Here is a 14,219-nt window from a genome sequence, read left to right on the forward strand (position 1 = left end):
CTGCAGGAGTTTTTTTTTTCATACCCCAGTGGTGCCTGGAACACCAGCAAGACAGAACTGTTCATTCCCCTGGAAAGGGGGCTGAAGCCAGGGAGCCAAGTGGTCTAGCTCAGACCAAGTGGTCATCCCATCCCTATGGAGCCCAGCAAGCTAAGATCCACTAGCTTGAAATTCTTGCTGCCAGCACAGCAGTCTGAAGTCATTTGGTGGGGGGAGGGGCATCTGCCATTACTGAGGCTTGAGTAAGCAGTTTTCCCCTCACAATGTAAACAAAGCCACTGAGAAGTCTGAACTGAGCGGAGCCCACTGCAGCTCTACAACGCCACTGTAGCCAGACTACCTCTCTAGATTCCTCCTCTCTAGGCAGGTTATCTCAAAAAGAAAGGCAGCAGTCCCAGCCAGGGACTTATACATAAAACTTCCATCTCCCTGGGACAGAGCACCTGGGGGAAGGGGCTGCTGTGGGCACAGTTTCAGCAGACTTAAACATTCCTGCTTGCTGGCTCTGAAGAGAGCAGTGGATCTCTCAGCACAGCACTTGAGCTCTGCTACAGGACAGACTGCCTCCTCAAGTGGGTCCCTAACCCCCATGCCTCCTGACTCGAAGACACTTCCCTGCAGGGATCAACAGAGACCTCATACAGGAAATCTCTGGCTGGCATCTGGCATCTTCCCCTCTGGGACAAAGCTTCCAGAGGAAGAAACAGGCAGTAATCTTTGCTGTTCTGCAGCCTCTGCTGGTGATACCCAGGCAAACGGGGTCTGGAGTGGACCTCCAGCAGACCTGCAGAAGAGGGGCCTAACTGTTAGAAGAAAAACTAACAAACAGAAAGGAATTGCATCAACATCAACAAAAAGGATGTTGACACAAAAACCCCATCCAAAGGTCCCCAACAGCAAAGACCAAAGGTAGATAAATCCATGAAGATGAGGAAAAACCAGTGCAAAAAGGCTGAAGACTCCAAAAACCAGAATACCTCTTCTTCTCTAAAATATCACAACTCCTTCCAGCAAGGGAGCAAAACTCGATACAGAATGAGTTTGATGAATTGACAGAAGTAGGCTTCAGAAGGTAGGTAATAACAAGGTCTTCCAAGCTAACAGAGCATGTTCTAACCCAATGCAAGGAAGCTTAGAACCTTGAAAAAAGGTTAAAGGAATTGCTAACTAGAATAACCAGTTGAGAGAAGAATATAAATGACCTCTTGGAGCTGAAAAACACAGCAAGAGAACTTCATGAAGCATATACAAGTATCAATAACCAAATCAATCAAGTGGAAGAAAGGATATCAGAGACTGAAGATCAACTTAACGAAATAAAGCATGAAGACAAGATTAGAGAAAAAAGAATGAAAAAGGAATGAGCAAAGCCTCCAAGAAATATGGGCCTCTGTGAAAAGGCCAAACTTACATTTGATTCATGTACCTGAAAGTGAAAAGGAGAATGGAACCAAGTTGGAAAACACTCTTCAGGACATTTTCCAGAAGAACTTCCCCAACATTGCAAGACAGGCCAACATTCAAATTCTGGAAATACAGAGAACACCACAAGGTACTCCTCAAGAAGAGCAACCCCAAGACACATAATCATCAGATTCACCAAGGTTGAAATGAAGGAAAAAATGTTAAGGGCAGCCAGAGAGAAAGGCTGGGTTTCCCACAAAGGAAAGCCCATCAGACTAGCAGCAGATGTCTCTGCAGAAACCCTACATAAGCCAGAAGAGAGTGGGGGATCAATATTCAACATTCTTAAAGAAAAGAATATTCAACCCAGAATTTTATATCCAGTCAAACTAAGCTTCATAGGTGAAGGAGAAATAAAATCCTTTACAGACCAGCAAATGCTTAGAGATTTGTCACCACCAGGCCTGCCTTACAAGAGCTCCTGAAGGAAGCACTAAACATGGAAAGGAAAAATCAGTACTAGCCACTGCAAAAACATACCAAATTGTAAAGGCCATCAACACTATGAAGAAACTGCAGGTTTCAACTAACAGACAAAATAACCATTTAGCATCATAATGACAGGATCAAATTCACACATAACAACATTAACCTTAAAAGTAAACAGACTAAATGCCCAAATTAAAAGACACAGACTGGCAAATTGGATAAACAGTCAAGACCCATTGGTATGCTGTATTCAGGAGACCCATCTTACGTGCGAAGACACACATAGGCTCAAAATAAAAGGATGGAGGAAGATTTACCAAACAAATGGAAGACCAAAAAAAAAAAAAAAGCAGGGTTTGCAATCCTACTCTCTGATAAAACAGACTGTAAGCCAACAAAGATCAAAAATGACAATGAAGATCATTACATAATGGTAAAGGAATCAATGCAACAAGAAGAGCTAACTATCCTAAATATATATGCACCCTATACAGGAGCACCCAAATACATAAAGCAAGTGCTTAGGGACCTATAAAGAGACTTAGACTCCCACACAATAATGGTGGGAGACTTTAAGATCCCACTGTCAATATTAGACAGATCAACGAGACAGAAAATTAACAAGTATATTCAGCACTTGAAGTCAGCTCTAGTAGACATCTACAGAACTCTTCACCCCAACTCAACAGAATATACATCCGTCTCAGCACCACATTGGACTTATTCTAAAATTGACCACATAATTGGAAGTAAAACACTCCTCAGCAAATGCAAAAGAACAGAAATCACAACAAACAGTCTCTCAGACCACAGTGCAATCAAATTAGAACTCAGGATTAAGAAACTCACTGAAAATCACACAACTACATGGAAACTGAAAAACCTGCTCCCGAATGACTACTGGGTAAATAATGAAATTAAGGCAGAAATAAATATGTTATTTGAAAACAATGAGAACAAAGACACAACATACCAGAATCTCTGGGACACAGCTAAAGCAATGTTGAGAGAGAAATTTATAGTACTAAATGCCCACAGGAGAAAGTGAAAAAGTTCTAAAATTGACACCCTAACATCACAATTAAAAGAACTAGAGAAGCAAGAGCAAACAAATTCAAAAGCTAGCAGAAGATAAGAAATAACTAAGATCAGAGCAGAACTGAAGGAAATAAAGACATGAAAAATCCTCCAAAAAAAATCAACGAATCCAGGAGCTAGCTTTTTTGAAAAGATAACCAAAATATACAGACCACTAGCCAGACTAAAAAAGATGAAAAGAGAGAAGAATCAAATTGATGCATAGAAAGTGAAAAAGGGGATATCACCATTGATCCCACAGAAATACAAACCACCATCAGAGAATACTATAAACACCTCTATGCAAATAAACTAGAAAATCTAGAAGAATCTAGAAAGAAATTGAATCCCTGAATAGACCAATAACAAGTTAGGAAATTCAGGCAGTAATTAAAAGCCTACCAACCAAAAAAAAAGCCCAGGACCAGACAGATTCACAGCCGAATTCTACCAGAGGTACAAAGAGGAGCTGGTACCATCCTTCTGAAACCATTCCAAACAACAGAAAAAGAGAAACTTATCCCTATCTCATTTTATGAGGCCAGCATCATCTTGATACCGAAACCTAACAAAGCTTGAAAGCAATGCCCAAAAGCATCAAACTGTTTCCAAGTAACTTAACTACATCCCAGACCAAAGTTCAAGAACAACTATAGGAATCCAAAAATATCTATCACTCAAAAAGATAAAATTTGCATTTAAAATCTAATAAAAACTTACCAGAAATGCAAAACAATAGGCAAACACAAAAATAATTAGGTTTAAAAAATCTATTTAAACTTAACCAAAAATATCACATATGCTATAATTAGTAGGTAAGGATAGTAAAGTATTTATTATAGCTATTTTATATGTTCAAGACGTTAGGAGAAAACTGACCTTTGTTGAGTAGAGGTATGAGAGATATGATAAAGACCCAAATTGAACTTCAAAGACAAAACCTACAATGTCCTATTAGTACTATAACAAATTATCACAAATGTAGTGGCTTTAAATACCACAAATGTAATATCTTACAGTTCTAGAGGTCAGAAGTCCAAAATGGTTCTCATTGGGTCAAAATCCAGGAAGGGCTGTGTTGCATTCCTGGGAAGTTTTTATTAGATTTTAAAAGTTAATTTTACCTTGTTGGGTGCTGGATATTTATGTATTCCTATAGTTATTCTTAAGCTTTGGTCTGGGATGTAGTTAAATTACTTGGAAACACCTTGCTTGTCTTCTCCATGTTGTAAGCCAGCGATAGCCAGTCAAGTCTTTCTCACAATGATATGGTTTGGCTGTGTCCCCACTCGTATCTCATCTTTAACTGTAGCACCCGGAGAGAGATCCAAAATGGCTGATCACTAGCAGCTCGGGATTGTAGCTCCCAGTGAAAGCGCAAAGAATGAGAGGACGCCACACCTTCACATGAATTCTTTTTGCTCACGCACCAGGAGATTCCCAGCGGAGGAGCCCCACGGGTCGCCAGCGTGACTCTTGTGACCGGCGAGGCGGTTTTGCCGGCGCCTGGGAGCGGCAGTTCTTGGTGCAGAGTCAGAAAAGCACCATCAATCTTAACGCCACTGATTTGGTCGGTGCAGTGGGTTGCTCAGATTTCGGCGCTGAGAATCAGTAAGTTGGACGTCCACTCAGAAACCTAATTGCAAAGACAGTGAATACAGGGACCACAGATGGATAAATTTATAACGAAGGGAGGAAAACGGCCAAAAAAGGCTGAGAATGCCCAAGATCAGAACGCCTCTCCCTCAACGGGGGATCACAGTTCCTCATCAGCAACGGAACAAGGCTTGATGGAGAACGAGTGTGTTCCAATTACAGAAGCAGGCTTCAAAATGTGGATAATGAGAAACTTCTGTGAATTAAAAGAACTTGTTTTAACCCAATCTAAAGTAACTAAGAACTTTGAAAAAAGATTTGACGAAATGTTAACAAGAATACACAATTTAGAGAGGAATATAAGTGAATTGATGGAGCTGAAAAACACAATAGGAGAACTTCGTGAAGTATGCACAAGTTTTAACAGCCGAATTGATCAAGCAGAAGAAAGGATATCAGAGGTCGAAGACCAACTCAATGAAATAAAACAAGAAGACAAGATTAGAGAAAAAAGGATAAAAAGGAATGAGCAAAGTCTCCAAGAAATATGGGACTATGTGAAAAGACCTAATCTACGCTTGATAGGTGTACCTGAATGTGACGAAGAGAATGAATCCAAGCTGGAAAATACGCTTCAGGACATTATTCAGGAAAATTTTCCCAGCCTAGTAAGGCAGGATAATATTCAACTCCAGGTAATACAGAGAACACCACAGAAATATTCCTCAAGAAGAGCAACTCCAAGGCACATAATCATCAGATTCATCAGGGTTGAAATGAAGGAGAAAATACTAAGGGCAGCCAGAGAGAAAGGTCAGGTTACCCACAAAGGGAAGCCTATCAGGCTTACAGCAGATCTCTCAGCAGAAACCCTACAAGCCAGAAGAGAGTGGGGGCCAATATTCAACATCCTTAAAGAAAAGAACTTTCAACCCAGAATTTCACATCCAGCCAAACTAAGCTTCACAAGTGAAGGAAAAATAAAGTTTTTTGTGAATAAGCAAGCACTCAGAGATTTCATCACCACCAGGCCTGCTTTACAAGAGCTTCTGAAAGAACCACTACACATAGAAAGGAACAAACAGTATCAGCCTTTCTAAAAAAATTATCAAAAAGAGCATCAATATAATGAAGAATTTACATCAACTAATGGACAAAATAGCCAGTTAATGGCAGTATTAAACTCACATATATTATTATTAATTCTAAATTTAAATTGACTAAATCCCTCAATCCAAAGACAGGCAATTTGAATAAAAAACTAAAATCCATCAGTATGCTGCATCCAGACCCATCTCACATTCAAGGATACACAAAGACTCCAAACAAGGGATGGAGAAAGATTTACCAACCAAACAGAGAGCTAAAATTATTAATAAAAAGCAGAAGTTACAATTAAGCAACAAAGATCAAAAGAAGCAAAGAAGGACATTATATAATGATAAAAGGATCAATGCAACAACAAGAAGAGCTAAAGATTCTAAATATATACGCACCCAATACAGGAATACGCAGACATACAAGACTAATAAAGAGACTTAGACTCCCACATAATAATAGTGGGAGACTTCAACATTAATATTAGACAGATCAATGAGACAGAAAATTAACAACGATATTCAGGACTTGAATTCAGATCTGGAACAAGTAAATGTAATTAACATTTATAGAACTCTCCACTTTAAATATACAAAATATACACTCTTATCAGTACCACATCATATCAACTTAGAAGTTTAAAAGAAATCTTGGTTGGCTCCTTGTTTGTTATTCTCTTCCCTCATTTTCTTTTATATCTCCATTACTAAGGACAATTATAGGCATACCCATATTTAGATTGCATTCTAGCCCGGGCAATAAAGCAATACCCCCATCCTCTCTCCCTCTTCCTCTTTCTCCCTCTTCTTTATTCTTTTTCTTATAAAAAAAAAAAAAAACTAGCTGGATGTGGTGGTGGGTGCCTGTAACCCCAGCTTCTCAGGAGGCTGAGGCCGGAGAATCACTTGAACTCAGGAGGTGGAGGTTGCAGTGAGCCGAGATTGTACCAGTGCACTCCAGCCTGGGCAACAGAGTGAGACTCCGTCTCAAAAAAAAAAAGTCAGGACACTTTAGACCATTATTTGTTAATGTATTATTTCTGCTCTTTCTCTTCTCTCCTTTTGAGACTCCCAGTGTGTGTATATTGGTTCCTTAGTCTGTATTCAATTTCCTTCATTTTTTTTTTCATGTGTTCCTCAGGGTAGATAACGTTAATTGATGTATTTTCAAGTTTGCTTATGCTTGCTTCTTAATGTTTAAATCTGCTGATAATCCTCCCTACTGAACTTTTCATTATCATTACCGTAATTTGGAACTACAGAATTTCTATTTGGTTCTTTTTATTATTTCCTCTCTTTTTCATTAACATTTTCTGTTTGGTAAGATATCATTCTCATACTTTTCTTCAGTCCTTACACATAGTTTTGCTTAGTTTTTGAGCACATTTAAAATAGGTGATTTAAGGTCTGTCTAGTAAATCAAACATCTGTGCTTTTCAGGGACAATTTTCGTTTTCTGCTTATTTTCTGGCATGTGGACCATACTCTAAATTCTCTGCAAGTCTCATAACTTTTTGTTGAAAACTGAACTTTTAAAATAACATATTTAAAAAAAAAAAAAAAAACTGTAGCTCCCATAATTCTCATGTGTCATGGAAGGTACCTGGTGGGAGGTAATTAAATTGTGGGGGTGGGTTTTTCCCATGCTATTCCCATGGTAGTGACTAAGTCTTACAAGATCTGATGTTTTCATAAATGGGAGTTCCCCTGCACTCGCTCTCTTGCCTGCCGCCATGTAAGGCATGCCTTGTTCTTCCTTTGTCTTACACCATGATTGTGAGGCCTCCTAAGCCATGTGGAATTATAAGTCCATTAAACCTCTTTCCTTCATAAATTACCCAGTCTTGGGTGTATCTTTATTAGAAGCATGAGAATGGACTAATACACACAAGTAGCACTCTGACAACAATTTTTCTACCTACCTCTTCCACATTTAAAGGACCCTTGTAGTTACATTGGGTCCATCTAAATAATCCAAGATAATCTCTTCATAAAACTCTACCCAACAGAGAATACACACCCTTTTCAAGTACATTCAGAACATGTACTAAAGTATACCATATTCTGAACCTTTAAAAAGGTCTCAATAAATTTTAAATTTACTTAAATTTTAAAATAAATCAGTAACAGAAATCTAGAACATAGTTGTCACAGGTTAGCTCCCCAGAAGGCAGGCTCTGACCATGTTTAGCATGCAAAAAGGTTATTTATTAGGGAAGGTAATCAGCATGAGGAAGGTGATCGGGGACCAGCACGCATGAGGGAAGGGGTGGAAGCCAGAGTGGGTAGCAAAGGCCCAGCCCCCCAACAGGGAGCTCTGGAGCTAGGATGGCCTTTCTGACTCATCCTGAATTGAAGTGAAGAGGTCGGTCCTTCATATCCCTTGCCAAGCAGTCACTGATGCAGGCTGTCCCTAGGAAGCAGGTGTGACTTTTGGGCCAGGAGACTGTTGCTGGCCAGGCACATTCCCTGAGGAAGGGAGTTTGGCCAGTGCTGCAGAATGAAACAGAGAAAGGAAGGACAGGAAGGCGCTACCGCAAAGTGGAGAGAAAGGGTAGGAGTCACAGATACCCAGTCTTGCCTAGCAAAGCAGAGGCCACATCATCTGCCAAAGTGACAAAGCAGTTGGTGCCCAGGGCTCCGGGAGAGAACGTTGTGTGAAGACAAGGTTGAGAAGTTAAGCTGCAAATGGAGAAGTTCTACTTCAACTGTAACATTTGTTCAGAAATTTTTTTATCAGGTAGAAACTCTACAAAAGACAAAGGAAATGGTCTCTTTTCATGTAGTCTTTGCGTTTAAAAATAAGTTGAAAACAAATAGTCTTATTAATGGGTAGGGCATGGTGGCTCATGCCTATAATCCCAGCACTTTGGGAGGCTGAGGCAGGCAGATCACTTGAGGTCAGGAGTTGAGACCAGCCTGACCAACACGGAGAAACCCCATCTCTACTAGAAGTGCAAAAATAGCCAGGCATGGTGGTGTGCACCTGTAATCCCAGTTACTCGGGAGACTGAGGCAGGAGAATTGCTTGAACCCAGCAGGCAGAGATTACAGTGAGTAGAGATTGCACCCCTGCACTCTAGCCTGGAGGGCAGAGTGAGACTCTGTCTTTAAAAAAAAGAAAGAAAGACAGAAATAGCCTTATAAATAAATGTATGGGATTTTTTGCAAGGTTGTCTGAAGTTCACATAAACATTTTGTCTTGTAGTATAAAGAAGGTCATTGCCAAGTTTCTGAGAGCAAAACTTTTCCATGGGACCTATAAAGATTCTTGATCCTTAAAGTATCTTTATAGGGAAGCACTGGGCTTTCTCAAACTGTCTTGAGTTGAGCCCTATCTATTCTGGTGTGGGTCATACAACATGACCATCCACAACACTGCCTGCTCACTCAGGCTGGGCAGCTCAGCAGTCCTGTACCAGCAGGCTCACAGTTTGGCTAACACAGAAGTTAGTTTGATCTGCCTTCCAAAGGGAGACTCTCCTTGGAGAAATTGATCCCTGCCCTGAGAATACTCAGAGCAGGGTGGAGAGCAGTAAGAAAGGGAACTCCCCCACCAGGCAATTCCCAAAATTATATCACTTAATCCTCACAACAGCACAGCCACATAGGTAATACAGCTCCAGCTTTATAGATGGAAACAAGCTCAGAGAGGATAAGTACCGTGCTCAAGGTCATAGCTGGTACATGGTGAAGCCGAAGAGCGAATATACATTGGTCTGCTCCAAATCCATCCCCTTTCCACTGCTCAGAATTCCCTGGCTGAGGAGGCAGAGGGCTGGGAGCCTTGCCGGGACTCTACTAACCAATCAACCTGAGCTGATCACTCTATCTCTCTGCTTCCTTCTGTGTATAAGGACAGTTAAAAAGACTAGGAGCATCTGACAGGGCCCTGAAGGCAATGCAGCCTACTCGAACCAGCCAGCTCAGGATGCTCAACAACACAAGCGCCTTATCCAATGAGCTTTCCCATGGGAACTTGCAGGCTTAGACACTGCTGGAAAAAATTGGAGTCGTTTTGGCACAAACATGGGAAAGGTCATTCACTTGGCATAAAATGCAGCTGTATGGCAGGGAAAAAAAGGTAAAGAAAAAAGGACTAAGAGGAAACACAAGTTAAAACATGTTTTCCCTAAAACAGAGACATCCATTCCACCACTGAGCAAACGGTTTTAGACAGTGACAACCTGCAAGAAAGACTCACATCCTGGTGTGTTCAAAATTGTGAATTTTCAACTGATACCTTTAAAGTTTGGAATCTTTAAGTACTAGTCAAAAGAAGATGAAGCAGGATGTGCAGATTTGAATTCACTTAAATGCATCCAGATCAGACTGTGGACACCTGATAAAATTTCAGTTTTTTTTTTTTTTTTTTTTTAAATCACAAGGCACGGGACAACCTGACTCCAGCTGAAAAGACTGTACTAATATGATATGTGTGTCAAGAAAATTAGAAACTGGCTTTCTGATTTCTTTAAGTGACCACATCAAAATAAACATGGATTAAGCAGAGACAACTAGGGACTGTTCAACTTGAATTTCAACTGTTGAATTGCCCCGGGCTCAGCAGAATTGTGGGATTTCGTAAACTGAATCCAAAGAGATTTCTGGATGTTGGTGAGTATGTATCAGTCTCTAAATATCTGTAGATGCTTTTACAATAGAAACCTCAGGATGTTTTTTAGATTCTCAAACATCAGCCCATCAATGCGGCTCAGCTTTAAAAGGAATAGCTCATTGCTAAAAAAAAAAAAAAAAAACTAAAGCAGGCTGTATGTACAAAGTTGGCATGGTACCCAAAGAATCCAGAGTCAGCACCCTGAACTCTACGACCTACCAGGATTGTGGCTGACTGTAACAACAGTATGTGGATTTGCTTGCCAGCATCATTTTCCCTGATTTTTGTTAGCCCAATCTTTCTTTCCTGACTTTCATCCCCTTGTCTCAGGTGGAGTTGATGCCATTTCTATCAACAATAAGTGGTTAGGCAACAGAAATATAACCAAACCCAGCCAATAAGAGGTAATTAAGCTTCTGCTGAGGTCGTTGCTTGTGAGGCACAAGAAGACCACTCTCTCTTCTCTCTCTTCTGCTAAAGTTAATCTGGAGGACCTTAAACATGAGACAGCGGATATCACGCCAAGAAGCCTGAGAATGTGCAGCCCAGACATGTCCTAGTGACACCGTTTGAATACCCTGGGTCTGTTCATTAGTGTAACCTGAGAGTTGCAGCCACAGAGGCAGACAAAACCTTGAGACAGATGCAAAATCCAATAGGTGATTTAAATATGCTAAAAGAGCCAAAGAAATGCAAACAAAAATAAGAAACAATGGTTTTTAGATGATGGACATCTGGAAGCATAGGACAGTGATCTCCCAGAGAGGAGAAACAAAGTGAGCCCTGTGATTTCTTCAGCTCACTTCCTGGAGAGGTTTTTCAGGCTGCCGCACAGGCAAGACTATCCCAGAGTCTTCCTGAGTGGAGGGGACAGAGTGGGGGCATCCAGGGAGGTCAAGAAATCTAGAATTCACAGGGCAGAGTACCAGAGAGAAGAGAGGTACCCGGAAGAGGGCTCCGGAGATGTGTAGAAGGTTCCCCTTGAATATTTAGCTCATCAGTGCATGTGTGTGAGGAAAGTACCAAAGGCCAAAGAAAGAACCCCCAAAAGGATTAAAGAGAAGTGAACAAGCCTCTGTGCTCGTGTGAAACCAGGAATAGTGTCTGCTCCCCACAACCAGAGTGGAAAACCTCTTAACTCACGGGGTGTTCAGCAGAGGACTCAAAAGTTCTGCCTCAGTGATGGGAAAAAATTAGCCCTAGATAACCATTCTAGTCCCACTTAACAACCTTGAAAGCAAGACAGAAAAAGATCAAACTGTTTCCAAGTAACTTAACCATGTCCCAAAAAGCTCAAGAATAGAGGAATACAAAAATATCTATCACCCAACAAGATAAACATCACAATGTCTGGAACCAAATTAAAACTTACCAAATGAGAAACAGGACAATCAAACCCAGAATAAAGTGGAAAATTCTCAATAGAATCAGATCCAGAAATGTCACAGATGTTAGAATTACTTGTCAATAAGGACTTTAATATTATAAATATATTCCACTTATTCAAGAAGGCAGAAAAATGTGAACATTTTAATATAGAAATGTAGACGATACAAGACCCAAATTGAACTCCTAGAAATTGAAAAATTCAATGTCTAAGATGAAAATTTTGCTAGGTATATTAGAATAATGTTTATAAATTGAACTTTGCCTATGAAGAACTGAGTTTTTTCAGTTTAGCTTTAATAAACCAAAAGTCAACTTTTCAAACAAAAATAGCTCTTAAATATTTTTTGTCACTAAAAACTTGCACTGACTTACATCGCTCCTTTTAATTACCCAAGTTAATAAATTTCCTTTTTGGATTAAGACAGTTTGAAAGAATTTTCATTTGCAAAACAACAAGTTATGAGATAATTCTCAAATTCTGGACAATAATCAGTCTAACTGGTTCTGAGAAAACATTCTCTTTCACAGAACCACTACTCTGATGCCAATACACATGTCTATGTCTAGTGACAGACACAGATTCAGAACTGAGATGTACCCACAGAATAAAAGCCACAGTTCAAGAACTCCCTAGTCTGTTAGACACCAGAATTATCTCTATTTTTTTCCCCCCCATTCTTTTTTTTTTATTTTTTATTGCATTTTAGGTTCTGATTACCTACACTAGGCCCATAACTATGAACCTTCCTCAGGTAAAAATTGATTACGTTGGTTTCGGACTACCTTTTGTATTATGCTGTGAAAATATGTTTGGATTATTAATTCTGTTAATTTTTTAAGTTACACAGTTCATATACAAATGAACTTCTAATCATGTATCTCCTACTTTGCCTCAGATTAGATAATCCTCAAATGCCCCTCCCATCTCAGCCTCCCATGTAGTTGGGACTACAGGCATGCACCACAATGCTCAGCTAATTTTTTTTTTTATTTTGTCAGAGAGGGTTTTGACATGTTACCCAGGCTAGTCTTGAATTCCTGGGCTCAAGTAACTCCTACATCTTAGCCTCCAAAAGTGCTGGGATTACAGGTTTAGCTACCACACCCAGCCTAAACTTATAATTTATAAGTTAACATATACCAAGAAATCGGCAATGATCAATCACATGGGTCATATCTTACAAGAGGCAGAAGGAAATTACAAAGAAGAGGAAATTAACAGTTTGCACTTCTGTCACCTGTCAGGGGCTTTGTTAGGTGCTCTATATGTTCGCTCATTTAATCCTAATAAAGAAAACAGATAATACTATCCCTGCTTTACAGATGAGGAAATGCAAGTCCAAAATTCAGCCACTGCCCAAGGTCATTCGGTTAGTAAGTGATGGAATTTGAACTGGTCAGATCCGAATCTAGAACCTTTTCCATTTGAAATGAGGAGTTTGTGGGCAGAAAACTGGGTGACCAAGAAATACTCCCACCAAGTTGTTTCAGACTGATGACTTTTCAAGATATATATCTGCTTAATACCCAAGACTGATTAGCAGATGCCGGTACTTAAAGCAAATGTTTGATGGAAGAACAGGTGATAAATTAGGGCAGATTCTGGTAATAAATCCCCATTTGCTGACTACTTCAAAAATCCACCATGGCCATATGGCCTCATTCATTCATCAATTCAAGTAAGCAAATATTTATTAAATGCCTCTTATGTACAAGACACTTTAGGAATGCTAGAATTACAAAGATGAAAAGACAGATTTATAACTTGCCACATTTTCCAAAATACCGGAGCCCACATTGTAGCTACTTCTGGTTGATGTATAAAAAGATGCACCATTTTCATAACTGAAGTTTCTAAATCATAGTAAGATCGTAGGATGTAAGAAAACCTGTCAGCAGTGGTCTAATTCTTATCGGATGCAGTTAGACCTAGGACAAGAACCCCTTAGTACACAAATGGTCCTCAGCCCTAACTGCTTCTCCAGTGAGCTATCTTGTGAAAGCCTAAGGGAATGAATAGAGCTGTCTTTGAAAGAGAAAGATGCCATTTCCAGCATCTTTACTAGATAGTGGTACTTTTTCAGCATTAGTTCAAAACATACCTTCACAGCTGGGTGAAGTGGCTCATGCCTATAATCCCAGCACTTTAGGAGGCCAAGGTGGGTGGATCATGTAGTCAGGCATTCAAGACCAGCCTGGCTAACATAGTGAAACACTGTCTCTACTAAAAATAAAAATTAAAATTAAAAAAAAAATTAGCTGGGCGTGGTGGCATGCACCCGTAATCCCAGTTACTTGGGACACTGAGGAAGGAGAATTGCTTGAACCTGGGAGGCAGAGGTTGCAGTGAGCTGAGATTGCGTCACTGCATTCCAGCCTGAGCGACAGTGTGAGACTCCATCTCAAAAAGAAAAAAAAAAGAATATGTTGTAGAGAACCATCTTGTTTTCTGCATCTTGCCATCAGTGAAAACCTTAGAGTGGAAATTCATTACTAGACGGGTCATTACTAGTGTCAATATTTAAAAATATTAGTTTACAACTGAGCAC

Source organism: Saimiri boliviensis, chromosome 2 (genome assembly GCF_048565385.1).
Source record: "Saimiri boliviensis isolate mSaiBol1 chromosome 2, mSaiBol1.pri, whole genome shotgun sequence".
Taxonomy (NCBI): domain Eukaryota; kingdom Metazoa; phylum Chordata; class Mammalia; order Primates; family Cebidae; genus Saimiri; species Saimiri boliviensis.